Raw genomic sequence first — 6215 nt, forward strand, 5'->3', positions numbered from 1 at the left:
GGAATGTCAGGATCAGGGAAGCCTTAAAAAGTGGTTTTATTGGGATATAACTGAAGAGGGGCTGAGATACCAGCACAAGAGAAGGAAAACCAGCAGGACACAACCTCATCAGCTGCTGTGGAGCAGAAGGAACAGGAGTATGAGCTTATCCCAAACTTGAATAAGTCAAAGGAGATCTTTTCTGTGGAAATCTTCGGGCTCAAAGCAGTTCCTGCTCCCTGAGTCTGTTATCCTGTGTTTCCCTGTGTGGGTCCTGCTGGGAATGTGGCTGAACTGCCCCGTTCATGCTGGATTCTGAATCCCAAATGTCTTGTCCAGTCCCTGAGTCCCCTCTCGTGGTGAGTTCCTATGCTCCTGAACACAGAGATAGTTTTTGTGAGACCTCAGGACTTGACCTGCTAAAATTAAATGGCCTTTCTGAGTCTAAGTTTTGACAGGAATGTAAAATATCCAACTGGTCTACCTTTTCTTGCTGATTATTCCTTATCAGGGAACACCCAACCCTTGGGGAATAATAAAAACCCCAACCAAACCTCTTTTTACTTTGATTTCTGTCCTCAAAGAACAAGGACTAAATCACTTATTTTAACCACGAAATGGCTGCAATGTGCTGGTTTTCCCCAGTTTTAATTCACAGACAACTCCTGCTTCCTTCCTCCCTCCCTCCTCACTTACTCACAGTCTCAGTGCCACATCACCAACAAGTTTTCCTTTTTGACTCGTGTGTCTTCTTGAATTAAAAGTGGAACAAGAGGTTTCTGCAAGGAGACTCCTGCCCTGGAAAGCACAGGGAACCAAGTGATAAATTCTCACTTGCTCAAAGCCAGTTGATGCCCTCCCACCCCACCCCACCCCCCAATTTGCATTGCAGTAAATAATTGAAATTTTTACCTCTGTTCTTTTATTTTGTGCCTTTTTTGTTTTGTTTTGTTTTGTTTTAAATCCAACTTAAAAAAATTCCCTGAACTGGGAACTGTTTTATTCCTGAGTGAGACATTTGTATCCAGCAAAATAACAACCTGTAAATAACAATATGAGTGGTTACTGGGGGAAAGAGATGCTTTGGCCCAGGATGCCCAAGGCTGCAGAACATGAGGAGGTACCCTGAGGAGAATCCTGCTTTTTCATCTCTGCACCCTGACATAGCCTTGGGCATTTTGGCAGGAAAAGCCCAACCTCCCTGAATCCTGTGGCTCAAGGAATATGCAATTCATTAAAAATTGTGATCAGCCAAACACAAACTTTTTGTTGGACTCAGCTCAGGAGCAACCCCATGAAACCCCAAAGTCTGTGGGGCAGATAAAAATGATTTATTTTCCAGTTCCTGGGAAATCCAGGATTTTGTTGCAATAGATGGAAGAACAACCCCTTTGGCAGGTGTTTTTTTTTTCATCTGCCTCACACTTCACAACCCAGGCTGAGTGAATCAGCTCTGGGCAGCGCTGCTGTCCCTCCCCATGGGTTGCAGTGGGATATTTAGACTCATTTTTGGGTGGGTGAGGCTCATTTTGCCTGTGAGGCTCTAAGAAAGACCTCTGGCCTGCAATGTCACTGCCAGAATTAGTTGGGAGGATGCCTGGTGACACCAGCATTCCCAATCTGTCCCATCAGGCGTTGTGCCAGTGGGTGAAGCCACCTGGTCATCCTGAGAGCAGAAGCAGCTGAGCCACTTATGCCATGGGCAGAACAAGAAGTTTGGGTCATTATCAGACCCAGAAAGTCCCCCAGTTCCTCCTTCCCTCTGGTTATCTGTGGAGTTCCACCATTCCTCGCTCCAACCCCCTCAAACTGCTGCTGAAGCCCAGCTGCCCGTCACGGTGTTTTCCTTCTGAGGGCTCTTGGCTCTGGCATCTGCCACATCTGGTGATCCCTTCTGTCCACACCAGGAGTTTGAGCTCCAGCCAGGAGCTCCTCAGTCATTTGGCTGGGCCACTCTCCAAGAAATGCAGTCAGTGATAAACAGCTTGAGCCATCCCCACACCAGAGCACGTCAGGTCAGGGGTGGGGCCGTGCTGGTTCTCACCTTTCCTTCTACTGGTGCTGCAAGAGAATCACAGAATCAGAGAATTACAGAATCACAGAATCAGCTGGGTTGGAAAAGACCTCTGAGATCATCAAGTCCAACCCTTGATCCAACCTTGCTGTGGTTCCCAGCCCACGGCACTGATGCCACATCCAGTCTCACCTCAAACACCTCCAGGGATGGAGAATCCACCAGCTCTCTGGGCAGCCCATTCCAATGGCTGGTCACTCTCTCTGTAAAAAGTTTTTTCCTCATATCCAACCCAAACCTCCCCTGGCACAGCTTGAGACCAAGCCCTCTTGTCCTGCTGCTCGTTCCTGGGAGAAGAGACCAACCCCACCTGGCTCCCCCCTCCTGTGATGAGGTCTCCCCTGAGCCTCCCCTTCTCCAGGCTAAGAAGATGAGGCAGAGCCCTGACCCCACCCCTTGGGATGTTCCTGCAGTCCCTCACCTTGCCGAGGGTCCCCGGGGCAAACCTCAGAGAGCCCCTCCACCCTGGGCAAAGCTGGAGCAAAGCAGACCGTGTGCCCACCCTCTCCCCCTGCCCCAGCAGCGACCACCTCTGCTGCTGGAAGCAGCTGGATTTTGGCAGGTTCCTGCAAGGGAAAGGAGAGCTTTTTTTTTTTTTTTTTTCCTTCTTCTTCTTCTCCTTCTTCTCCTCCTGCATTTTGATGGGGCTGGAGATCTCTCGGAGGAAGCCGCTCTTCCCTCTTTATCAATTAGGAGCACACACACACACACGCACACGCGCGCTCCCCGCCCCTGCTCTGCTTCCCTCCCAGCTCCCCTCGGCTGCCGCTTTCAGACAAAGATGTGTGAGTTCTTTGATCTGCCTGGCAGCCACCACTGGGGGATTGGCTCGGAGGTTAATTACACACAGGCCGGCTCGGGCTGTGGCAGGGAGCCATTCGGCTGGAGAGGGAGCTGTCCCTTCTCCCCCTCCCCCCGGCTACAAACTTCAAGGGGACAGGAGGGCAGGGAAGGTACCACTGAAACCCCTTTTGATATGACAAACGGGCTCCTTGCTTGCCTCTCTGGTTCTTGTTTTGTTTGTCTAACTGGTGTTTGAAATATGGATGAGCTCTCAGTCCTGAGGGTCCAGCCACCGTCTTAACAAAACCTTGTCGTCTTCTTTCCAGTTCCTGCCTGGGCAGAGCTGGAGTTGAGCTCTCCTGTCTGTCTGTCTGTCTGTCTGTCTTTCCTGTCCATGTGTCCTTGTCCAGGAGCCCTCTGCCCACCTGTCCATCTCCCAGGGGGAGGCAGAGGCGGGGCCCTGTGCTCAGCCCTCTCTGCAGCAGTGGCAGGAGCAGGAGCCTCACCCATCAGAGGAACCTCTCTGGAGCCAATGCCTGGCACACGGGAGGTTTGCATTCCATCCCTCTCTCCCCCTGCCCCTGACTTGCTCTGTGATTATCTTCTCATTTTCCCTTTCCTTCTTTTAAAGCCACTTAAATCCCCCTGTGCCTCAGTTTCCCGGTCTCCACGAAAAAAAACCCACAAGGAACATTTATCCTCTCCTCAGGGTTGTATTGAGGCTGATTGATTAGTTTGCTTGTCCAGCATCCCAAGCAAAGCAGCGCCACACAGGAGAGCTGTTGGTGTAATCCCCCCTGCATCAGCCAAAGCCTGCCCAAAAGGAGCTTACACAGACGCTCCAGGGCAGGATGAGGTTGGATTTCAGTTGGATTTCAGTGGCTCATCAGCCCCTCCCTCGGCTTCTGGGCTCCCCCACCTTATCTCAGGGTGGGCTGGGGTTGAAGTGAGCAGAGGGAATTTTGGGCAATGAGATCAACCCTTCAGCAAGGTCATAGAATCACTGAATTATAGAATGTTAAGGGGATGGAAAGGACCTTGAAGAGCATCTAGTCCCATTCCACCCCTGCCATGGACAGGGACACCTCCCACCAGCCCAGGTTGCTCCAGCCTGGCCTTGGACACTTCCAGGGATCCAGGGGCAGCCACAGCTTCTCTGGGCAACCTGGGCCAGGGCCTCCCCACCCTCACAGGGAACAATTCCTTCCTGATATCTGACCTAAATTTCCCCTCTTTCAGTTTGTACCATCAGAGGTGGGCAGCAGCCTGTGCCCTCAAGGGCGTCACCCCACAGAACACAGCCCCGAGCTCGGAGCTGGGCAGATTTAGGGCAAGATCCAAATTCCTCACACAAAATGCCATCAAGAACCAGCTCTACTGTCTGTCAGTGAAAAAAATATCAATGATCTGGGGCCAAAGAGGCCTGTTTGAGAACGTGAACCAAGCCAACATGTGCCTGTTGCGGAGGTGAGCAGAGCCTGGGGCCAAGCGAGCAGAGGACACGCAGCAGCACCTTCACCTTTGCTGGCAGGTGGATGTCCAAATGTGGCTTCTCCTTGGACCCATGGGGACATCTCAAGCCCACCAACACCCCCGTGTCTTTTGAGTGATGTCTTAGATGCAGGGGCTGCTGCTTTGCCCAGCAAAACATTGGTTTCCTTGGTTAAAGTGCCAAGGAGCTGGAATTCAACCTCCTCCTCCGTTCCCTCTCCCTTCCCTCACCACCCCTGGCTGGAGGGGAGGCATCTCAGCTCTTTCTCCATCCACCCACCCACCCACCCATCCATCCATCCATCCATCCATCCATCCATCCATCCATCCATCCATCCATCCATCCCTCCCTCCATCCCTCCCTCCCTCCCTCCATCCATCCACACCAAGGGTGACCCCACAGGCACTGAGGGGTTGAGGAGCAGCCCCCAGGGTGGTGTGTGGGAGGGAGGGAAGGAGCTGTGAGCCCCTCAGATCCAGCTGAGCTGCCTGTCTTGGCCACCCTGTGCCTCCTGACCCTCTCCCCCAGCCACCCCACTGATATATATAAGGAGGGGAGGTTCCTTTCAAACTTTCCTGGGGCAAGAGAGGGAAAAGATGGGTTTAGTCAGCCCAGGAATGTTTTTCCAGCATCAAGTTCACTTCATCCATCTCCTACTGGCACTGATAGGAGATGATCCCATGGTGGGGAGGTATCATTTGTAGCCACTGAAGCACAGAAAGGGCAGGCAATGGAAGAGCACAGTAAAGAAGAGTTTGGCTGCTCTCAGAGCAGCTTTTGGAGACGTGGAGTCTTCCTCAGAACTTGTTAAACACCCTCTGAAGGGGCTTTTCTTCCTCTGTTTTCTATGGGAGATCAGTTCACAACCTCAATTCAACCCTCCTGCTCCTCTCCCTGCCCACAGGCCCGGCCCTGGTTTGGCAGCTCTGGACTGACCTCTGCTCTATGCAGAGAGCCTGTCATGGTGGAGGGGGTCTCTCAGAGCCCTGCAGGACCCCCAGCTCTCCCCACCTGCCTCCAGGGTCTCACAGGTCAGCCAGCGACTCAGCCGAGGGGTGTTATCCACCATTTACCCACGAAATGTTTCTCCTCAAGTCATCTGCAAACGACTGCATTGAATAACGCATCTCAAAAGTTGCTTTCTGCTTGGATGAATTTCCTCGATCTTTTACACCTTTCACTTGGCCAGAGGGTCTCTGTGACTTTGAGGGCAGCGTGGCAGGGGGGAGATCTGAGGAGATGGGCCGTGAGGGGAGCAGGTCCCCTCCCTGTGGGCTCTGGGGAGCGGGGCAGGTCAGCAGTGCCCACAGCAGCAGCTGGGCTGGGCAGACACAGCACTAGAAACTGCCCTTGTGACAAGCCCAGCAAGCTGTCACTGGGCTGTCTGGAGCTGGAGCCTCTTCCTCACCCTCTCCCACAAGTCCCAGCCCTGAGGTTGTGCTAAGTGAGGTCTCACCCCCCTCTGTGACCTGGGGAACCCCTGGAGGATCAGCCCCTGTGGGCTGGTTCCAGGGAGGGAATGGTTAATCTGAAGCCTTCAACCCTGGTGGGCTTTTTTTTTTTTTTTCCTTTTTCTTTTTTTTTTCTGGAATAATGAGAAGTGGAGTGTGCACATGGCAGTGTGATTATTACCTGTTTATTTTTTCATGAGGCTTCTCCACTGTGTGTCACTCTAGTGTCATCATCCATAAACACATTGATTTAACCATTACTGGGGAACTGCACTCGCCTGCTCCACAGCCTGGATCCCTGTCCCAGGGGGGCTTGGAGCAGCAGAGGGGGCTTGGAGCTCATCCCCAGGCTCTGCTTCACCCCTCCAGTTGGATTCACCCCTTCTCTACCTCCTCTCTTTCCCTTCACCCCTTTCTTTCCTCTTCTCACCTCCTG

This window comes from Empidonax traillii, unplaced genomic scaffold, assembly GCF_003031625.1.
Source record: "Empidonax traillii isolate 1590-97213 ecotype Southwest subspecies unplaced genomic scaffold, ASM303162v1 scaffold383:size710549, whole genome shotgun sequence".
Lineage (NCBI taxonomy): Eukaryota > Metazoa > Chordata > Aves > Passeriformes > Tyrannidae > Empidonax > Empidonax traillii.